General features: G+C 48.6%; 1 protein-coding gene and 1 long non-coding RNA gene across 3 annotated transcripts in view; one reads left to right on the forward strand and one right to left on the reverse strand.

Moving 5' to 3' along the window:
- The window catches only part of LIPC (lipase C, hepatic type), a 161,042-nt gene that overhangs the window by 71,151 nt on the left and 66,152 nt on the right, over positions 1-23,739 (reverse strand). The window lies entirely within an intron of this gene.
- LOC138917729 (uncharacterized) lies at positions 9,008-18,046 on the forward strand. The gene is made up of 4 exons (XR_011426177.1): positions 9,008-9,156; positions 10,018-10,120; positions 10,745-10,767; positions 12,406-18,046. It is a non-coding gene; the product is annotated as an uncharacterized lncRNA (long non-coding RNA).

Raw genomic sequence — 23,739 nt, forward strand, 5'->3', positions numbered from 1 at the left:
TGCCCACACATTAGTGACTTGCAGCTAACTGCTTTGACATTTGTGACCCCAAAGCAAGAGTGGCGACAAGCTATATGATGATGGTCTTGCAAAAGAGGGAGAAATTTACGTGGAATGGAATAAAATTGACAAACCCAAGTGTGGGAGCTGAGTAATGATGTACCGTGAATGTTTCTTTTTTTTTTTGAGGAAGATTGGCCCTAAGGTAACATCTGTGCCCATCTTCCTCTATTTTATATGTGGGATGCTGCCACAGCGTGGCCTGGTAATCGGTGTGCAGGTCTGCGCCCGGTTCTGGGCTGGTGAACCCTGGGCTGCCGAAATGGAGCACACGAACTTAACGGCTACACCATCAGACTGCCCCAGTTTCTTTCTTTTAATGGAATAGTTATTTAGCACCTGCTTTGTGTCAGGTAGTGTTCAGGATACGTGGACGAGTGAGTCACAAGCCTGTCGTCCGGGTGAATAGGGTCTGGTGGGGAAGGAGGGTCCTGTGCATCAGGAGCAGCGTAGGAACGCATGAACGCTATGGGAGAGGTGCAGACAGTGCTGTGGGGCTTTAGAGGAGGGAAAGGGCTGAGGGATTTCTGAATGGGGGTGGGGCATCAGAGGAACAGCAGGCAAAGAGAGAAGAAGAAGACGAGAAGATGTGGCATCAGCCCTTTCTTGCTACATTGCAGGAGCTGTATAGTCACTAAGGCCCACACAGGGCTCTAACTCACCAGCCTTGCCCTTGGGTTACTTAGCCAGGCCTCAGGTCCAGCCTGGATCATCTTTGGCTACTGCTTCTCTCTCGGCCCACACATCTCAAGGACCCATTAAATTCTACCCTGCCCAGGAGCGCGGCTGGGCTGGGATTGTGCTGCCACCCGCTACCACGAAGAGAAGAGACGTAACAGATGTCTGCTTTGTCTTTTCATCCTCAGCTTCCCTATCTACTTCATGCTGCAGAAAATTCCTGAAGGGTGGAGAGGCTGCAGAGGCTGCAGAGGCTCAGAATCACAGTGTTAGAGCCAGATGAACTGATTCAGGCTAAGACAGAAATTTTGGGTTTGCTTATTCTAAAAAATCTTGGTAGGATAATTTTCTTGTGAGGAAATTAGCTCCTGCAGAGAGTTTTAAAAATGGTATTGTAAAAATGGGTAAATATATTCATGGCAATTTAACGTACCCTTCCTTCTTGTGATCAGACCCCGTCCAATGTCACATCCCAGTTCAACCAACCCTGATGAAGTTCCTATAAAAGCTAAAGCTAATTAAGTTCCCTTGTTCCTCCCTCTCCACCCCCTGTCACCAACTATGATTTCTTTGTTCACTGATGTGGATGTTAAAAATAAATTGAAAATGTTTTAAAATTCTTTGTCATTTTGGGAGATCTGTCATCACCAAAGAAATATTAGAGTGTAGAAATGAATTAAAAAAAATTAAAAACTTAAGTCACAAAAAGTAGTAAGAATGACTTCCAGGTAATTACACTTGGACAAGGTGGGCGCCTTTGAATATACACACATTGAGCTGCCTCAAATCTTTTCCAGAGAGAGTCTCGATACTACAAAGGTGAGAAAATCAATTAGGAAGCCAGTGCAGAGGTCTAGGAGATGGTAGAGGCCCTGGGGAGGTGAGTGGCTGTAGACTTGTAGAAGAACGAGATCTATAGGAGGCATCTTGAGGTGTAATTAGCAGGACTCAGAGGCTGACAAATGAGAGGCGAAGGATGGAAACGGACAAATGGACTTGAGCAGCATATTTGATAAGATTTCTCAATATCCTTGTGGAAAGGTAGGAGAAGTATGGACTGGCTGCGAGAATGGTTAGGCTGATGGACAACTAATTGGACCAATGTACCCAAAGTACCAATGAATGGACAGGTGTGTCCTTGAAGGGAGGGTTTCTGTGCTTTGGCTTAGGGTCCAATCCTTGGCTTCATCTTAGCAATTTTGTCACTGTCTGGATAATAATATAGGGTACGAGTTCGTCAAATTTCTGACACCAAGAAGCTAGAAGTGATACCATAAACAAAATCCAAAAATTTTACAAAGGGAGAGAAAGACGAAGAGAGAGAGACCAAAAGATAAAATTTAACAGGGTTACACTTAATCCTAAACCTAACTGCTGCAGAAAGACAGTGAGCCGTGGGTTAGTAACAACCCATGTGGAAAGACCCATGGGTCTGTTTGATTCTAATCTTCAATAGGAGTAAATATGGTACCATCTTCTCTCAGCCCTCATGTGACTGCAGACTGCATTGTCAGAGCCTGTATTGTGGAAAAGGGAAGTGACAGTCCTGTTCAATTCTGTGCTGGTTAAGTGACAGTGAAGCTTTGCATTTGGTGTGGACACAATCTAAGAGCAACATGGAGCCCCTGGAGCATGTACAGAGGAGAGCAAGCATGACGGTGAAGGTACTAGAAGCAGTGTCCTGATCCCACATCAGTCATCACCACAACCTGTGAAGTTGGTGTATCATCCCCATTTTAAATAGGAGGAAACTGAGGCTCGGGGAGGTGGGTAACATGGTTTATGCCTGGTTCCACAATCTGCGTGAGGGAGGATTGATACCCCAAACCCGTGCTCTTTCCACTCCTCTTCACTGCCTCCTAAACTCACCATCTGAGGGACTGTTGGGGGGTCTGGAGATCCCTAAGTTTTGGTTGGAACCAGAGCTGGCCCCGTGCCCTGCCCTTGAGGTCCAATCACCTTTGAAACACTCTCCTCTCCCTGCTCCAGCTGGATCCTACTTCTGCATCTCTTGTAGTGAATCAGACCCCCCTGATCCATGACCCTGACATCCACCTTTGCCAAAAAAGGCTGCTGCTTAGAAGACAGTTGGCCACATCCTATTTACCCCCAGGGCACAGTTGGCCTGGACTGCTTCTGTTACCTATCCTCTCTTGGGCCTGGGCTGTGTAGTTATGACCATCCAATCTGTCCAACAGGAAGACAGCTTTGGGGTGGAGTGGCTTGTGGGCTGGGCAGCAGGAGCTGGGGCCGAGATGAGAAGTGGAAGTTCCCAGGAGAGACACAGAAGACCAGGTCTCAGGCAGTCAGAGAGCCTGGGGCAGAAGAGGGGACCCGCCTGGGTTGAGCCATAGGGTTTGGTGGCTGCTGGGACATACAGGGCTCAAGTGCCTGGAGCTCAGCAAAGCAAGGCGGTCAACAGGCCCACCCTCCTTGGATGATGGCTTAATGTGCCTCTCTTGTTACTCAGCTATGCCCTTGTTTTATACACTTCATGCATATCTGCTTTATAATAGAAAGAGTAAGTTTTTTTGGCCCCCCACAAGAAGCACTTTTCACCCCCTTAGGGGCAATGTGGCCTCTGTTGAGAATGCATGGACTCACAGTGGAGTTCTCAGAGTGTGGTCCTCTAACTAGGAGCAGCCGCATCTGGGACCTTGTTAGAAATGCAAATTCTCGGTCCCACCTGGGACCCACTGCACCAGACACTCTGGCGATGGGCCCAGCTGGCTGTGTTTTAACAAGCCCTCCAGGGGGTTCTGCCGTACACCAGCGTTTAGGAATCATTGGACTAGCTGATAGGGTATTCCATTGGTTCTTTTTGGTTCGGTGATAGAAGAAAAATTATTAAAACCTGCCTGAAGGAAATAAAAATCTTCCCCGTCCTGTTACACGCTGGTTCCTAATTAACTGTGATCATAGGTTCCATCGTGGAGGGGGTGGCGTGTTCCTCCTCCTGTGATGGAGGCACACGTGCAGCTGGGCATGGAGTGGGGAGAGCAGCACCTTCACATGGAGCCGGGGAGAAGCATCTTGTGGGAGGCATCATTTGGATTTTGGAAGAGGTGCACCTATGGCGAAGAAGGGGAGGGCTCCTATGACGTGGGTGCTGGGGAGAATTATGAGTGAGGGAGGGAGGAACACACAAGGACATTTCCACCTGATGGCTTCATGGTATTTTTCTAGGTTCCATCAAGTGGTTTCATGGTATTTTCTGTGTGCTCACTGTACCTTCATGAAAACACGGAGAAGAACTGCTCTCTCCTCATTGCCCAGGGAGCCCTATTTGTCCCAAAGGGTGGCAGCTGCATTTCCCCAGAAGGTCTCTGGCCTCAGAGATGCCTTCTCCTTGCTCAATAGCCACAGGCTGACTTCCCACCTTCCTTACCCCTTCCAGAGAATTGGTGGCTGCTGACAGATTGTCCCCCTGTGCCAGGAGTGGCGCATCACCTGCCAGCTCTGACAGGTGAGCCATTTGTCATTTGGTTGGGGGCTGAAGCATGAACTGCACTGTGGTATTTGGCTTCACAGCCCACTGGCCAGCCCCCCGCCGTGGCTCGGCTGCCTTGGAATGAGAGCTGTCGATTATGTCTTCCTCACTGGCAGCCGTAATGACTGCAATTTTCCGAATTGCTGGTTATTTTTAAAAAGGGCAGTGCATTTGTACCTCACTGGCTGCATCACATCCATCGATCAGGACCTACTTTAACAGGGGGAAAATTCCCGCAGTGGAGCTTGGGTTCTCCCCTTCACTCACTTTGTTAGTGTTGGCCTGAATTAGGCTGCAGTGCAACGAAGGCATGCAGAGTTAGTCTCTCTGGACAGATACACACGGATTGATTTCACACGATCAATAGTCTTCTGTTTCATGAACAGAGGTCTTGATGTATAGAGTTTGACTTTCTTTGTCCACCAGGAAAGCCTATCTTTTTCTGTAATTCTCTCTCCCTCCCTTCCTCTTTCCCTGTCTTCCTCCCTCATTCAGTGAGTTTTTATTCCATGCCAAGTACTTTGTTGGGCACTGGAACCAAGGATGAATAAGACAAGATGTCCACCTGTAGATGATGACATGTAAATAAACAAGAGTGAAGAGCCTTAGTGGGACTTGGTGAGTCCCATAGAAGGGGTTTCTCAACCTCAGCACTATTGACATTTTGGTCCAGGTCATTCTTCTGGGGCGGGGGGGCGGGCGCTGTCCTGTGCATTGTAGGATGTTGAGCAAAATCCCTGGCGTCTACTCACTTGATGCCAGTAGCAGCCTCTTCCCCAGTTGTGACAGCCAAAAATGTCCCCAGATAATGCCAAATGTCTCAGGAGGTAGGGGGACAAAATCACCCCAGTTGAGGACCCCTGAGAACCACTGTCCTAGACTGAACTCCTGGCAGGGGCCGGGGAGGCTGGGCTCCTGTCCTGGCTCCACTGTAGTGAGCTGTGTGATCAGAAGCAACTCACGCGGTCTCTTTAGGCTTCCGTTTTCTAATTTGCAAAATGAGAGCTTGGAAAACGCCCCTTCTAAATCCTATGGGTCCATGAAAACTTTGGGTTTGTCTGTTCTAACTCATTAGACCCTCTGCTCTGGAAAGGTGGGGATAGGGTTTATGCTTCACCACACGGTCAAGGCACCTAGGACTGAAGCCTGCAATCAATCTGCAAATACACGTGCTGACTGTGTGTAAAAGAAATAGGGCCAGTGATCAAGAAGTTTCCACTCTTTGTGGAGAAAGAAGTCAGTCTCAAGAAAGCCCACTCTGGTCTCAGACTGCCTGTGTTTGAATCCTGCCTCTGCCTCACACAGGCTGGGTGACTGAATAAGTTGCTTACTCTCTCTGAGCCTCAGTTTCCTCATCTATAAAGTGGAGACGATGATAGTTGTGACCTCACAGCTGTTGTGAGAGTTTAATGATGCAGAACAGTACCTGGCACAGAGTGAGTGCTCAGTAAAGGTTAGCCATGGTGGTCGTGAAGATGAGGCTGAATTACCAGCACAGAGCTGTAATGATTCCACCCCCAGGGCACGACACGCCAGGTGAGTCCTGCCAAGTGTTCAGGAGGAAAGAAAAACCCACAGGGAGAGAAACAGAACTATGAGGGGGACCTCAGAAGGTTGTACATACTTTGTTTTTAGTGGGGTGCAATGGTGAGTGGGGGGGCATTGGAGAAGGCTCAGAGATGCTCAATGAATAAGTGGGAGAATCATCGAGTCTTTGATAACCAGATCTAAAGGGCTCAGAGCAGTGAGGAGACCTGCCCAAGGCCACACTGTAGACAACAATCAGAGCCAGGTTAGCACCCCAGGTTCTTGACTCCCATCCAGTGCTCTTGTTGTCTGACCAGCACCACAGGGATTCTAGAAAGACGTATTTCCTGGTGAGAAAGTTCTCGATGTCCTAAATGCGTGGAGTTAAACCAGGTCTGGCTTGAGAGTCCTTAGGGCAGGGTAAGGGACTGGGAGGGGAGGCTGGTTGGCTGGGTCTCGGTTGAGATCAGTGACTCCAGGGCTGGGTGGTTTGGAACCTGTCAGGTCTCAGAGAGGGTGGGGCTGATGCTCACCTTCGTATCGCCTATTAGATAGAAAAACCAGAGTTGCTGAGTAAACGGGATGAAGGAAGGATATTTAAATGAAGAGAACAGATCATTTCCAAGCAGGAACCAGCAAGAACTTCAGGCTCCCTGTTTGCATTCAGGTGAAAGGCTAATTATCAGTCAGCTCTAACAGATCGTTAGCGAGGTCCCGCCCAAGCTGTGTGTTGCAAAGCTTCCTTATCTGACCTTGGGTGTTGGCGATCTGAAATACACACTGGCCCTGGGTTATACAGGTGGGGTGGGCCTGAGAGCTCAATAGAGCGGGAGTCCCCAGAACTGTGCACCACTGCTACTGCTAATAACAATCAAAATAACGTTGCCTTATATTTGTAGCACACTTTGTTCAATGTGCTTTCATAGACATTGTTGATCCCCGACAAGCCTGTTACTCTCATTTTATATAAATGCACACCGAGTCTGAGTGAGGTTAACTGATCTGACCAAGGGTGTACAACCTGGACACCTCCAGCTGTGGACCTCACCATGCTCTGTACCTTCCTGGGTAGCCAGCCTCGAAGGTGGCCCCAAAGGTTCCTGCCTCCTGGTATTCATCCCTTGTGTTGTCCCCCACCCCACCATATTGTGCCAGGGTTTGTCTGCATGACCAATAACATACAGAAGTGACGTATGTCACTGCTGGGATTAAATTGTAAAAGACTGGGCCTGCTGTCTTGAATTCTCTCCCTCTCTCCTCCTCCATCACCCTCTCCCTCGCTGTCTCCCTCATCTCTTGCTTTGGGGGAAGCCAGCTGCCATGCCATGAGCAGCTCCATGGAGAGGCCCCCATGGCAAGGCACGGAGACCTCTGCCCAACAGCCAGCAAGGACTGAGGCCTGCCAGTGACCCCCTGAATGAGCTTGTAAGTGACCTGAGCCCCAGTCAAGTCTTGAGATGATACAGCCCTTGCTGACTTGAACCTCACCAGGGACCAGCCCAGAGCTTGAGGGCAGCTTCATAAAAGACTTGAGTCAGAATCTCCCAATGAAGCTGCTCCCAGATGTCTGGTTCTTAGTACCTGTAAGATTGAAAACGTTTATTGTTTTAAGCTGCTAAATTTGGAGGTTATTTGTTACACGGCAATAGCTATTGCTATTGCTATAAGTAACCTTGGGTTGTTCCACGGAACCAAATTCCCCCACTGATGATTCATCCCTTTGGGTTCACCATGACCATCTTCACAGGTCTCTGATAAGGAAAATGCACCTGGGAAAGGAAGTCACTACCTAAGGAGTATCCTTTTTTAAAATATTTTTCCTTATTTTTATAGGGAGCCATTTATACGTGGCCCTACCTTTTTGAAAATTGAGAACTGTAGGGTCTAATGTATGCATACTGGACAAGACTCAACTGTGGATCAAGTGTACATGGAATCTTTAGTGCTTCTCTGTTTTGCTCACTTCCCTGTGATGCCCCAATTTTGTGACATAATTTTAGTGGAATTAAAGTTGAGCAGCTCAAAATGATACGCTGGATCCCACCACACCAGATGCTAGTCCATGCGAGCAGATGGTAGGCAGGCTGTGGTGGCGTGTCAGGGGAGGAAGTGGCCAGGAGAGACGACCCCCCTTGCCTGGCTGTTCACGTGAGCTTCCTAATCACATGAAGTTTATTTTGCTAAGAAATCTCCGACGAGGTTGGAGGGTGCTTTGGGTCTGATGAGGATGTGGGGTATCATGGGAGGGATAGGAAACATCCTTAGTATGAGTTTATTTATTAAATCAGTTTTCTTTATGACAGCGCGAAAGTTCTGGATCACTGGGGGAATGGAAAAGCGTGAGAAATGAGAGGCCCATGAAGGGGAAAAAATAAACTTGGATGGGATATTGCAGACCTGCTCAGGGCCCCTCTCTCCTGCTCTCAGTTAGCTGTCTGGAGGAAAGGGCCTCATAAATAAGTCCAACGAAGGCATCTGATTGTGGATTTCCCTGTTCAAAGGGATATTTGCGTTTCACAAAGGAGGAAGCTTTAAAACCAAGGAACACAAATTTCAGGGATTTCAGGCACCAAGTGAAGACAGAGCGGAGGGACATTTGTGGGGCAGAGCAAATCTCCTAGGCTCTTAGATTTGGTCTTCAAAATTCTGCCACCAGCACAACCAGCTTGAAGGTCGCGTGCCCACATTTACAGAGCTGAGTGGCCCAGGACTGAGGTCAGACTGCCTGAGTGGGAATTTGGGTTCCTATGGACTGTGTGGTCTTGGGCAAGTAACTTAACCTCTCTGGATTATCTTCATCTATAAATGGACAGAATGATAATTCCTACCTCATGCGTTTGTGGGAGCTTTAGAATGAGATAATGCTTGGCACAGACCTGCCATATAGGAGGAATAAAGGTTAGCTATTGCAGCTACATTATACATTTATATTATAGCTACATACAGTATAGTAATATTAATTCCAGTGATACTAGTTAATTTTAGTAGTATGAATGTATTACAGCTCTATGATCATATGCTATAAAGTCTCCATGGCCGTATGCAGAGAGCATGTTTTAGGTTTTATCCACTTGCCCGCCTCCTGTCCCTGCCCTTTGCAAGCAGTGGAGCAGACAGACTCGAGGATCCTGCAGGAACTGAGGGCCGAGAGGTCCCCAGGCCACGTGGGTGAGGGTGGTTGTGCTTCCGGGTAGAAGTGTCGGGGAGCCTCTCTCTGCTGCCAGAATCTGGGCAGCACCTCTGGTCTTGGCAGGAGCAGTCCCTCTCTGGGGCTGAGAAGAGGGAACAATGGGTGCTCTGTTGCTTGCTGGGACCATGTCAAATTATCCAACTCGGTCAGAAGCGCAGCTATGGAGTGTGGGCTCCCGGCTCTGCGGGCGGAGAGGCCTCGCAGGCTCCAGGTTGGTAGGCACCCCGGGAAGGGCCAACCTGGACACACGCAGCAGGCAGCATTTCTGGCACCAGTGAGCTCTTACTGGGATGAAAAGTTCTGCGGTGGCCCAGCCCTCTTGTGATAATGGCTTGAGGTCAGTCCCAGGATGAGGGGAGGAGCAGCGCTGTGTGTCCCTGGTCAGGCAATGACAGGTTCCCAGGGAAGCCTGGATCTCTGATTCTTGACCCTATACACTGAATAATGGGGCAAAGAGGGCAGGACTGTGGAGTTCTGCTGCCTGACGGTGGGTTTCTCAATGTAACCAGCGTTGAGCCGAGATATCACTGTGGAATCCATCAGGAATTTGCTCTCTGGTGTATGGGGGCGAGGTGGAGAGGCACAGATTAAACTAACCTTAGCATCTCTTGTGTTCCAGGTAGTCTGCCAGGCACTTGACGTTCATTTAGTCTCTTACACCTCACAATCAAGGTAGTGGTGTAACGATTCCCACTTTACAGGCCAGGAGACTGAGGCTCAGAGAAGTTGAGTGCCTTGCCCAAGATGACACAGCTCATAAGAAGCAGAGTCAGGATTAGAAACTGCGGTTGTGTGGCTCAAACGCCCACGCTCTGACCACTCTTTGGCCTTGACTTGCTGTGCTAAGACACTATTGTTTCTCCTTTCGTTGGGGGCGCACTGTCATCTCTTGAAATGCCAGCTTCTCAGCTTCCAGCTTTGGGGCTTTGGGGATGGGGTTGTGTAGACAGGATACCTGTCCTCCTGTGGCCATGGCTGTCAGGAGTTAAGGATTGGGTGTCCCTCCCTCCGGACAGGGCTCCCCTTACATGTTCTTAAAGGATGCTCTTGTTCTCTCACCTCCGGATTTTAGGGGATAAACTTGAGAATGACTTTGGGGCTGCAGCCTAGAAATCCGATCCCCTGAGACTCCCGTCCTTCCCGGCTGGGCAAGGGGAGCGCTCTTTCCTCAGCAGGTGAGCTGCGGTCAGACTCCCACCTGGGTGTAATTACAATCCTCTACCCTTCCCGCTCCAGCTCTCAGAGACCCGAAGTTTTTGCAAGTCCTTCTCCCCTCCCTAATAACTGGTTGGCAGCCGTTCATCAGAGCCCAAAGCGACCAGGGAACGCCTCTCCTCACTGCCTCCCTCTCCCTGTTGCTTTGGAGACCAATCAGGGCTCTACCCGCTCCTGGTCCTGGGTTCAGAGAGCTGGAGATTATGATGGGAAAAACTATTTCTCCATATTTCATTGTTATGTTTTAATTTGTGTTTATCTGGAGAGTGGCAGATTAGAGGTTGTGAAACTATCAGGGAAAAACAGCTTCTAAAAATACAAGCGTTGCTAGCGTGATGGGCCAGATTTGGAAAGAGGGCTTCTTGCATTTTCTCTTGAGGTGAGAAGACCGCAGGGTAATTATCCAATGGATGGGGCCGGCTCTCAGAGGAGCAGCAGTGACAAATAGTCATGATGCCTATGCACCCCCTCTGCTACAAAGGGGCATTCGGGAGCCCTGCAGATAATGTTTCCAGATTAGCTGGAGGGGACGTGCTGTTTCAGAAAATGAACAGCATCCACATTCTTTCTTTCTTTCCTGACAGGAACTCCAGTTGTCTTCGTGCAGGTGAGCCGGGCACTGGGAGGCACCGGGTCAGAAGAAGTCATGAAGTGGATTGAGTGTCCCTGGGGCTAGTGCAGGCCTCCTGTAGACCTCTGTGCCCTGGCAGCTGTCAGTGTGTGACACTGGGCCTGCCACCTTGCCAATCCCCACCTGTGCTGAAGGCCTGACCCCATCACTCATGTGGGCCTTTAGCAAGTTTGCTAAACTCTCTGAGGCTCAATTTCCCAGTTTTTAAGATGTATTGAGTAGTCATCCCTGTCTCTCATGCTGGTTTGGGGTGAAAAAAGAATTAAGTATTGCAGAGGGTCTGGGACATGGCAAAGTCCCAATGAGTATAACTTTTCTTCATAATAGAATCAGGTAGGTTACAGCTGGCAAAGCCACCTAATAGGGCAGTTGGGTGAATCACAAGTAGTTGGATTTCAGGCCATGGGAAGATATTTTGGGGCAGGTGAGACTTTCTGGCGTCAAAGTCTATGGAGACGAGCATCTCTTCAGCTTATTTGTAGGGTCAGCTCTGTGTTGTCAGGAAGCGGATGAAGGCCAAGAGGGCCCACAGTTATTGTTTTTGTAGTTTACAGTGCACTTTCAAAGGCACACTCAGCTTTATCAAGTAGCCGTCAACGCCACAAGCATTTTGCAGATGACAAAACCAGAAGTCAAGGTTAAGCTCCGTTCTCAAGTGGTAGGATAAGGACTCCTAAATCCCTTTTCCTCCCCTCAATAAGATGTAATGGGGAATTCATCCCTATGTAGTCAGAAGATGCAGGCTATGGTCCTCACAGAGGGGGTCCCAGGTATTTCCAAAAGGAATTGTTAAGGGGAAGAGCCTTGCTCATCTTTAGAATCTTTTTACTATAAGACTGGATCATGAGAGGCCAAAAAAACAATCCCAGGATTGCTTCTGTCCTGGAACTTCTCCCTCTGCCAAGACCTGGTTCCTTTGCGTTGAAGACCCGCAGCCTGAGCTTCACTCCTCTGACATATTTTGGAGGATGGGGCCCGTCAGAGAGGCAGCCCCTTGCGATTCCAGGCAGACTAGAACTTGGGATACAGTGTTTTCCTTCCAACGAGCCTAATTCTGAAAGCAAGGCATGCCCACAGGTTGTGGCGATAGGACGGATGTAAGAGTGACGATTCCAAACTCCCAGAGCAGTGCCTAGCCCCTAGTAGGGTCTAAAATAGCTGTTGGATGCATGGCATGGAGAGGGAACAGAGGCATTTGGTGGCTACGTGTAATTCAGTGACCAACCCAGGCGTGGGTACTGATCTTTGAGAACCATCCAATTCCTGAGCTGGAAGGAGCATTAGAATTGAGCAAGGCTACTTCTTTATTTACTGATGAGGAAACTGAGGCCCAGAGTTGCACAGTGACCTCCCCCAGACCACATGGCTACCCGGGGGCAGAGCTTGGCTTTCCTGACCTCCGGCCTCTCTGCCATGTCCTCACGATGCTCCCAGCAACAGAATTTCCTGATGTCTCCCTGGCGGACACAGATGACCTCAAACCCCACAAATACCTCAGCTGAATTTCCTTAAAATAACTGTTGTGATCAACTTAATGTGTTAGAGGTACTGGGGGCGGGTGGGGGGGGGGGGAAGAAAATCCTGTTAAACCTGCTAATTGCCCACTTATTTCAGTCCTAGCTCCTGAGAAAGTTGCTTCTGAATGATCGTGTGTGCTCTGGAAATACTATAATTAGCCTGTTTGGGCCACATTGCTCTGGAGCAAGAACTGCCAGGTGGGAAGTAATATGACTGGTAACCAAGAAACAAAAATGCAGTCAATTTTAAGTGAAAAATCTCCTGGAAGCTCTTCATTCAGGGATGGTCTTTTTGTTTCAGCAACACGGTGGAATGCCCAGATTGACTCTATGATTTTTCCATTTCTAAAAGTTTTAAGTGCCTGGTCAAAGTAATACTATAAGGGCTCCTAAAAATACAAACTACTGTTTATCAAGCACTTACTGTGTCCCAGGCACTCTGCTAAGAATGTACATGCGTCCTCTGCATTCAGTCCGTACCACAAGCCTGTGAACCTTGGTAATACCCTCAGCCCCATTTTCACAAGAGCAGAATGGAAGTTCTGCGAGGTTAGGTCATTTACCCACTTGAGATCACTTAGTTACTAAATAGTACAGCGGGGACTCAGATCCAAGGGTGTTTGGCTTTAGGACCCAGCATCTCACTCACCAGGGTTCTAAAGTCAGCAGTGTGTATGGTCAGAACCACTCTTGAAAATCTCTTAATCACTCAAAGCATGGGGCTCAGCTGGTATTTTTCCCAGCCGATCATCAGATGAAGATATTTCCTTAAGTTTAGGGGCCAGGTTGTGTGAAAAATTAGTGGTTTTGTATGCTAGAATTGTTCTCAAGGCAGCAAGATGCTCACATGACGAGGGTCATGCAGGAGGAAAGTGCACCCCATCTCCCCCTTCACATCCTCCGTGGGCACGTGCTTACCATGTGGCCTGGGGAGAGGAGCCGTCCCCTTGTTTATTATCATTGTTATTTCCCTCTGTCGTGCTTGCTCTCTTTTGGGTTGTTTGCTCGCCAAGCACCTAGAGTTGAATTCTTTCAAGTTAAATGCATCTAGTAAAGGATTTCGCTAAATTATCCCCCAAGCTTCCAGCTGGCAAAAGAAACAAACAAATTAAGAGCAAAACAAGTTCTTTGGCTTTCATGGGCCAGAGTTCAGTCTTTCTCAGGCCAGGAATTTTTCTCAGGTGCTTCTTTAGTGGGGTGCCCTCTGACTGCCTTCCTTCCCCGCTCTGACGGCTGGGTGGTAGGCTCCATCCTCTACCATGCCGCCCCTGAATCTGAGCCCCCATCATACATTCTTTCCATAAGCACTGACTACATACAATGCCCAGATCTCGAGGATACAGGGACCTTATCTCAAGGAGGGGACAGAGGAGAGAGCCAGTGAATATATGACAGCTTGGACACTTGCTGGGCTTGCAGTAAACTGAGGCAACCTAGGCGCCTGATGAGGGTAACTGACTATCCTGGTTTACACGGGGCTGCCTGACTTAGCACCAGGAGTCCCACACACCAGGAAATCCTTCGGTCCTGGCAAACTAGGACAACTGGTCAGCCTACACCTAGCCTGAGGAGTTGTGGAATGGATGTTCCAGAAGAGGCTGATCCAAAAAGTAGGACCTCTCCAGGCACATAAAAGAGAGAGAGAGGAGGAGCCAGGCAGAAGGACTGAGATGAGAAAAGTGACAGTGGCATGACAGAGTGGCATGGTTAGAGTAGAGGATCTGTGTCAAGGAGTGGAAGGAAAGGAGGCACAAAGTTTGTGCTTAGTTATGCTGCGGGTTGTCTGTTCTCTGGAACCTACTTCTAGGAAGAACAGGGAAACCTGGGTGCCTGATGCTTGCGAGGTGCTTCACTCAACGAATTCTGGAGACGGAAAGAGAAGCACACCAGCTTTGGGTCCAGCAGTCCTCATCTGGAACCCTCCTCTGATGCCCTCACACAGCACCACAGTATGGGCTTCAGAACTTCTCATTGTTCCTCGATTTCACGTCTCTAACCTACGTGGTGAGTAACTTCAATGCCTTTGAGAAGAAGGGGCGCCAGACCAAGCTCACTTTTCCCTCTGAGTCACCAGGAAGGCAGCGTTGGTTGTCTGTGGGCCCTTGCGTTTACCACCTGAATGACTGGCCAAGTCTAGATCTTCTCTGATGCTCTGTAATCTGTAAAATGGGGATGGCAATAGCTTCCTTGCAGGGACGTTGTGAGATTCGAATAAGAGAACATTCACACAAGTATTTGGTAGAGCGTCCAGCACATAACACGTTTATGGAGGAAGTGACGTTCAAGCTGAATCTCCAACGAGGAGTTCTCCAGGTGAAGAAGGTGGGAAAAGACACTCAGAGGACTGGGCTCCACATGGAGCCCTGAAGGACCCTGTGAACCAGGGGAGTGATGAATGATGCCTGTGGCTGTTGTGTGGGAGCTTCTCCCCACCTCACCCTGCAAGCCCGCCCCAACTCCAGTGCCCTCTGACCCTGTTCATACCTAGAATCTTCAGAGCCATCACTGACGCCTCCTCTCACCCTTCACAATCAATCACCATTTCCTCTTGATGCTACCTCCTAAGTCTCTCTTGAATCCACTTTTATCCACTCCCACTTCCATCCAGGGACCACTGCTCTCTCCTGCCTACTACCTCCCTGTGGGTCTCCTTGCTCCCACTCTTGCCCCCTTCCAGTCCATCCTACACACCAGCAGCCAGAGTGATCATCGACTAATGAAAAGCTGATGCTGTCATTCCCCTGCCAATGCTGTTTGCTAGATTCCTATTGTTCGTGGGGAACCCAGCCACAAGACAACCCTTGGCCTATGGGGGAGGGGCTGAATGATAAGGTCCCTGCCCACTTTTCAGCTGCCCTTTGATTACTTCCCTCCTTCCTCTCCGTTCTCCTGCCACGATGGTTTTACTCAGGTCCTAGAACACATCTCACTACTTCTCCACCCAGAACCTTGACTTGCAACCCACTTCCCCCGATTAACCTAGTTAATTCCTATTCATCATTTAGGTTTTAGCATAAATGTCACTTCTGCACTGTGTTCTGTGGCATTCTCAGCCAGCATATTCCATTTGCAGCTGATTTTCGTTAGGTATCTTTGAATTTGGAGGAGAAGGTGTTTTGAGAGGCTGTGTAGCCCAATGGTAGGAGCATGAGCTTGGGAAGCCAGAGTGACCTGGCTCAGAACCTGTTGCTGACACTTACTGGCTGTATGACGTTGAGCAAGTTATCACCCACCTCGTGCCTGAGTTTCCCCATCAGTACAAAGGGATGATAATAGTACCCATCTCAGTGAGTTGTTGTGAGGGTTAAATGAGTTCCTATTGGCAGCACCATGTCTGGCCCATAGTAAGTACTACACCAGCGTTTGTTACATAAATAAAATAAATTCCACAAGGATTTTGCTCACACCCCAGCGTGGCATCTATCATGGTGCATTTAGTCAGATGTGCTTGTCCCCTCTTCCCCTCAATCCTAAGGTCCTTTTGAGGGCAGGGACTATGGCTGAGGCATCTCTCTGTATGCTGGTCCCCAGAAGAGTGCCCGGAGCACAGTGGATTATCAACAAACAGGGCTGGAAAAGACTAACACGTGATGAAATGCCAAGGAGAGAACCATATGCTAGAGTCAGGCCTGCATGCTTCACTCTGCCCATCCCCAGTAGAATGACAGCCTGAAAGACGGGCCAGAGGGATCGGTCCTCCTGGGGTTTAGTGGCCTGCCCTCTGGGTAGGCTCCACACCGCTAGTAGAGTCACCCACAATTTCCACAGAAATTTTCTCAAACAGCTCAGTCCTCAAGAAGAGATCCCACGTTGGACATAAATTTAAAAAAACAGACAATAAAACTCAAGGAGTGATCTGCAATGGGTGGGAATGTCACTTGAAGATGCCCTTTTTAAGTGTTCAGGGAATTAAGATACTTGATTAATAGATAAATCTCCCTGAGAATAAATTAAAAAGTACTCAGTTTTCTTGCTTCAGTAGCACTTTTGGTAGAGCCATTAAATTACCAATACTAAGTAGGAAAAAAAGAAGACTCATTAAAAAAATTGATTTAGGACAACTTGCTAAGAGATATTTTTACTTGATGAACATGGTGTTATCGGAGGCAGCTGTGCTCTTTAACTCCCCAAATTCACTTAAAAAATAGATGGAGAACTGTCTTTATACTTTACATCTGTGATTTATTTGGGGGAATGGAGTCTGTATGCTGAATGGTGATATGGCAGTGAGAGAGAGACGGTGAAGGGACACAGGTTACCCGCTTCTGTCCTGACAGCAGTCTCCTCTTCCACCCCTGCCCACATTTCTAGCGGGGTGTGTGTGTGCGTTTCTGGGAAACTTCTGCCAGGTGCCAAATTCCTTTCTACCTTCAGGATCGTCGGGGTCACCCTAAATCACAGTACCATGTGTCAATGGCTTATTTGCCAAATACCAGATCAGAGCCCCCTGGAGTTGGAAGGAGTCTTAGAATAGGCCCCCTAACAATTGCCACTTTGCTGGTCTGCCAAACTCTTACCAGTGGGCGCTTCGTAACCTGTCGTAACCTGGCGTTTGACAGAGGGAGTGTTGTGTCTGATGGTCTGCATGGTCCATATGACTTGCATTTCATTTCAGTAGTGATAAAAATGAATGAAAGACAATTTAAAATATTGACTGCCTTTTTGAGGAATTTAGTGACCTAGTTGGCTAGCGTTGAAGAATTTAGTAAATGCTTGTCCTGTACACACACCATTTTGTAAGTAAGGAGATCCTAGTTTAGGTGGGAAATCGCGTCCACCCCCTAGAGAATCACTGGCTGAAGGGCTCCCCTATAACGTCCCCTAGGGGAGGTGAGAAGGCGGCCAGCGTCTGAGGGATCATCCACCCAGTCTGTGCAAGGCTCGGGATGAGACGTTAAGCGCTCAAGGAGGCCCAGTTAGGGCTAGAGTCCAGTCTCAAAATGGGCTTCCTGACTCCTAACCCTGAACCCTTTCAAAAGTCCCCAAACCCAGGGTGAGGGACTGGTGTTGATCATTAGCACAATGACGCACCGCAAAGTTTTTCCACTTGCTGTAGATGATTACCACAGAATGTTACCTCAGGACCACAGGAAGTACTTATCAGGGGGCAGGAGGGGACGTCCAGGGGTCTTGTGGTCTCCTGCTGCCTCCAGGAACCCTGCTCAGTGTGGATGAGCCCAAGCAGGGGAGGAGAGTTGTGCCCAGGGCTCCAGCCGCCGAAGCAGCTCCACGCATCTGCTAAGTGCACCGCCTGCTTTCCACAAACTGTTGCTCATCCTTACAGCCTAAGAGTCAGGTGTTACTTGCCCATTTTACAGATGAAGCAATGAGGCCCAGAGAGGTCAGGCAACTTACTGAAGACTCAGGTCTACCTGACTCCGAAGCCTGAGGACGCTCTTCCCATGACTCCATACTGTTAGACCACTTTGTCCAAAAGTTGACGTAACCGTGTGAACAGAGGGATAGAGCCTTGGCTGGAGAGGGGAGAGGAGGGCGTGGAAGCTCTTCCCAGTTCGCTTTATTATGATTATTTAAAGAGAACACCCGCAGTGCATGGGCCACCTCTAAAAGGGGACAGAAGAAAGGGCTCCCATTTGCTGCCTCTGGGGTGGAAACTGGGAGGCTGGGGGCTGGGAGGGAGGTCTTTACCATATACCATTTTGCACCTTTATAATTTCATACATGCGAATGTATTGCTTCATTAAAAATAAATAAAATTTAAATCTAAAAAAGGAAAAGAAGAGAAAGATAATGAATGCGCTTGCTAAAGAATTTAGTCTGTGCAAATGGGAATACAGAACATGGTGACGTCTCTTTCTCTGATTCCCAGGCCCTCCTGCTGCCCCCCACCCCCAGTAAGCCATTGCTATTGTTCTAGAAACACTTTATGCATATACAAGCACACATGTCCTCTTTTTACATAAGTGAGATTAGGCCATACATTCTGGGTGACATCTTGTTCTTTCTCTTAATGTATCTTGGAGGATATTCCACATCAGTATGTACAGGTCTACCTCATTCATTTTAAAGGCTGCATGGTGTTCTTCTATGTGGATGTCCCAAGATCTATTTATCCAATTCCCAGTTAATAGACGTTTAAACGGTTTCCAGTCGTCTGCTACTATGGATAACCCAACAGTGACTATTCTTAATATGTCTTTTCACACATGTGCAGGTCAATCTGTAAGATAAACTTTTACAAGTGCAATTGCTGGCTCAAAGGATATTCGTGTGTCTTTAATTTTTTTAAATTATATGGTCAGTCTAAAATTTGAGAGCTATTGCCATCCTGTCCCCTGAAGAGGCCATGAATTACCCCTCCACCACAAGGCATGAGGATGTCGGTTCCTCGCAAACGGGAAGGGTTTTTGCAAAGTGAAACAAATTTGCCGTGGAAGAGAAGTCTTTAGAGGCACAATGTGTTCCACTGAGAGCTGCAAGGATAGGTGCCACGCCTCTGTGGGGCAGCGGTGGGAACCCGAGCATTTGCTCCTCTCCGTGGGGACGGGGCTTTACCCCATTGTCAATCTGTGGACATTCATGGAGCATCTATTATTTGCCATGCCCTTTACCAGGAGCTGGAGGCGTCACCAGGAATCAAAGACTCTAGACTTGCCCGTGAGACGCTTGTGATCTAACTGGGCAACTAAGAAATCCCTGATGAGGAGAGAAGCAAGGATACAAGGCCACGAGCTCAAGTTCTATGTGAGGCTTATGGACAACAAACGTCTTAGGAATTTTTAGCTGATGTAGTCTTAGAAAGTCTTCTCAGAGGAAGCAGACATTGATGCCAGCTTTGAAGAATGGGTGAGAGTTTGCTGGGACAAGAGGGAGAAGCTGGGTGTTGAAGGTGGGAGACAGATTCTTAATTTTTAAGCAACAATTAATTTGTGCTGACCACATGATATAGTGTGAGCACTCCTTCATTCATTTGCTCAGGCAACATGTACTGCATGCCTGTTATGGGCCAGACACTGTCCTAGGAGCCTGGGGAAGTTAGATTCTAGGCACTTTCATATTTGTATGCCTCATTCTGCAGAGAAGTGAACTGAGGCCCGGGGAGGTTAAATGACTGGCCCAAGGTCGTTCAGCTAGTGCAGGGCCAACCTGGTGGTTTGACGTTGGTCTTCTGATCCTAATTGTGGTGCTTTCACACATCAACTGCTGGAGAGCACAGGTGAAGAAGGAGAAACGAGCAAGATGCATTTGGGAGACAAAATATAGGTCAGTCTGTGAAAGACAAATCGGGCACCAGACCTGAGGTCTCTTCTAGTTGTCCGAGCCACATACCTTAGTAACAAAACAATTCTGTAAAAAAGGATGACATTTCTGGGGTCTGAAATTTCATGCTTCATGCAACTGGTATTTATTTTTTCCTGCAAATTACAATCTGCGTTGACATTATTAAGGAAATCACATGGACCAGCAGAAAATGAAGAATCCAATTGATTATTTTTATTGCTGTAGAAATCCTTTGTAGGCGGGCTGGGCAGAGACCCAATTTCATTTGCTTGTAATATTGCAAACGCTGCTAATTGCCTATCTTTGGTAAAGGATAGAGACAAAGGAACAATAAAAGGTATTTATTAGAAATTTTGTTTGGACAAATTGCTTTCACATCTCAGTGGCCTTCATCTCTGTCCAGAACACCCAAACTCCAGGACAAAACTAAATGACGGTCATGACATCACCTTTCCTACTGTTTGTACAGTTGTTTCCGCAATGTTGCTAAAGTACCATAGAACTGATTATTTTCAGGCTGATTTTTTTTTTTTTTTCTGCAGAGGTTGAACTATCAGTGGATTGCCATTCAATTCAATTTAGTAGTTACAACAGTCGGAATAACTGCACTGCGTCTTAATATGTGGGTCTCATGCATAAGTCACGTTGTTTGCCAGCAATAATGAGCAGACAAGCTGCCAGGAGACTGAAAATCAGTGCTCAATACACAACTGGGTCTTAGAGCTTGGAGAGTGGGAATTCATGAAACATTTGAGAGTCCAGTGGACCCTGCCTTCAGCTCTGGGGCCCAGAGCCCCTCAGAATGTGGGCCACACGGTTGGTGCTTAATGAATCCTTATGGACACAACATTCTTTTAATGCTTATGAAAGTTGCCTTAACTCTCTAGTCTGATGTACATTTTTCCGTTCATTCGTTGATTCATTTATTCACTCCAGAGAGCTCAGTGCTGTTGAAGGTATGAAGAACCATGCACAGTCTTTGCCCACTGAATTATAACCCTGTAAAGGTTACAAAACACATGCACGCTAATTCTAGTAGCGCAAGGTGGCAGTGGGCTGAGGCATGAAATCAATGCCCTTGGGAGAGGCGCATGCCATGGGCTGAGAACTGGCTCTTGGCTCCTACGACTACCGACTGTGTGACCTTGAGCATTTGCATAACCTCCCTAAGCCCTGGTTTTCTCATCTATGAGATGGGGATAAATCACAGTAATATCTACATGATGGGGTTGTTAGAGGAGTAAATGCAAGAGAGCTTGTGAGTGCCTGGCCCTCAGCTCAGGAAATACAAGCTATAACAATAATAATTACTTCTACCTTGGAGGCAAGGCAGGCGGTGGTAGGAGTTACCAGAGATGGCTTTCCGATGGGCCACGCTTGGGTATACTGAGCTGAGAACATGGGCCCTTAAGGGGCAGGAGCTAAAATCCAGAGCCTGGGCGGATGGATAGAGGGTGGGTGCAGGGTGCACGGCCCTCTGACTAGAGCAGGGGCAGGGATATGAAACTGGAAAAGCAGGTGGATCAGGTCATGGAGGGACTTGTGCACCTCTGCAGACTGGCATGTGGTTCAGTTTTCCTCAAGAATTAGGCCAGTCCTCATATGCTGAGAGGAAGTGACATGGTGAAAATCAGTTGCTTGAGGCCTGGCTCCCCTGGAGATCCAGTATTTTATCCTAAAAATGAAATTCGGTCGCTGCTTAGCTGGGCAATTCCCTAAATTAAAGGAAGCAGACATCACAGGCATTGTCTAATTTGACATCATCCGTCTCTAAGACGCAGGGAGTTTCCAGCAGGGGCAGCTGGGGGGATGGAGACGCATCTTTCACAGACTTCAAGGGAGATGCATGATGGATGATTTTTGAAACTTTTATTTTCCTCTGTGTGGAGTTTTGTGCCCTTTAAGATGACACAGTGAATATTTTTCCCCCCCAAATTATATATATATACAGTGACTGAGGTCGCTGTAGGGCAGGACCGACTGTTCGAGACAACGCCGCTCTTGATGGGCACAGATGCCTGATGGTTGTTGGGGTGCAGGAGGAACCCTGGGCACAGTGCAATCCAACAGAAATGGAAAGGCTACAGAGTTCAAGGCCAAACGAACTTTCCTCTGCTCTAACTGCTCCCAGGCAGCAATCGTAGAACATTTTTACAGCCCCCCAAACACGGGGACACACACCACCCATTTGATTCTGACTGCAGCCCTGAGACGAGGGAGGTCTCAGCCTTGTTTCCTAGGAAACTGAGGCTCAGAGAGGCTAACTGGCTTGTCTAAGATGCCACAGAACTAGCACCTGGCAGAATCGGGGCTTCTGCGGGTCCAACTGCAAACCCTGTGCTCCTTCCATGACACGATGCCTCTGTCCTTTGGTATGCAGCCAGTAGAATGGGGACCATGCAGGCTGACGGTCTGACTCCCATGCATTCTAGTTTTAGCTCTGTGTGAAACACTATAACTGTTTGGGCCTCAGTTTACCCAGCTGCATGACAGAGAGGACTGACTCCCACTTACACCTATGATGCTATCCCAGAAGGAGGGCGTAACTACTTGGCACGTACGTAGAACTAGAGAGGAATCAGTCCACGTTGCTTCCCGTGAACTGTGTCCCTTGGAGGATGGTAGCTAAAATGTGATATTAGACTAAACGGGACAGAACAGGAAGCCTCCGTGACCACGTGTGTCCCCGGATATCTCATTAGGTTCTGCTCTGAAAGAACCTGACCTGCTTTCTTCTCAGATGAGCTCTGGGGACCACCTGGCACGCTGCGCATCGGAAACAAAGAACCTGGGCACCAGGCAGATGGATCTGGGCTGGAAGCCCGAGTCCGTTACTTCTGTGCTGACCACTTAGCCCTGCTGAGATTCAGTATCTTCATCTGTAAAATGGGGACATAAAGGAATTCCTTCCTCCCAGGGTTGTTGTGAGAATCGAGACAACGCGTGAACTGTGTTTGGCACCCTGCCTGGAATAAGAATTGTCCCCTAAATCATCTGTCACTTTTATTGCTAACGTTTGCTCAGTGCTCACCCTGTGTCAGGCACTGTGCTAACCACTTTCTATAAATTAACTCACTCAATCCTCTTAAATGACATCATGCAAGGAAAGAGCTTTACATAGCTCCTGGTACCTGGAAAGTGCCCAGAGTGGTACCTATTGTTAACACAATGTCTTGCACAGTTACACCTGCCCAGGTCTGGGCCCTGTCCTGGACTACAGCTTTCTTGGGGACCAACGCCATGGCAGCTTATGTGGTCCTTCCACATCTCCCTTTCCTGGGAAACAGGAGGGGGACAGTCACCTCTGCTTTGAGGCCAGGAGGGTCAGGGAAGGTGTGAGGGAGAGAAGATACTTGAATTGGGTCATGAAGGCAAAACAGGAGCTTGTTGGGCAGAGGAGCGGAAGGCGGGCGTCTTCAGGAAGCTGTAGGTCATTGGAGATGGTCCGTGGGCAGGCAGGGGCCTGATGGCGGAGGGCCCTGGCGGCCAGGCTAAGTTGCATTTTCTCTGGAGGCCATGAGGAGCTATTGTGGATTTTAAGCAGGGCAAAAACAGGACTCAATGTGCATCTTTGAAAGATCACTAGGATGGAAGGGTGGAGGCTGCATGGGAGAGGGCGACCTAAGGGCGTAGAGCAGCAGTCCAGGGAAGAGGACAGAAGCAGTGGGGGTGTCGGGGCTGTGAGACACATAACGGGGTGAGGCTCAAGCGGACCCAGTGGGGGGCTAGGTGTGGTACGAGGGAGGGAGAGAAGTCCACGGCGACTTCCAGTTCTCTGCCTCGGCAAGGGCTAACAAGGGAGGGCTGAGCAGGGCCATCGGAGGTGGCGTTTGAGAAATCTTCAGCCCCCTCCACAAGGGGGAGGTTGGTAGACAGAGGTGGGCACTCCTCTGCTTTGGTGGCTGCACTGAGGCCCTGAGTCCACAGGGACCTGGAAGCTGTTCCCTCACACGTGTGAGGGTGGCCAGGAGACTCGCCAGCAGGCTCTGGCTGCCCCTGTGAGGGAGTGACTTTGTGTCCATGAGGGGACGAGGACTGTGTGCTGAGAGGGGAGTTGAGGGACCTGAAGATGTTTAGCCTGGGTCGGGGGTCCCGAGAGGGGCTGAGGAAGCTGTCACCGTCACAGTGACCCTTCATGTCTTCACGGAGGGGATCTAGTTCTCTGTGTCTCAAACACCAAACTCTCACA

This window comes from Equus caballus, chromosome 1 (genome assembly GCF_041296265.1).
Source record: "Equus caballus isolate H_3958 breed thoroughbred chromosome 1, TB-T2T, whole genome shotgun sequence".
Classification (NCBI taxonomy): Eukaryota; Metazoa; Chordata; class Mammalia; order Perissodactyla; family Equidae; genus Equus; species Equus caballus.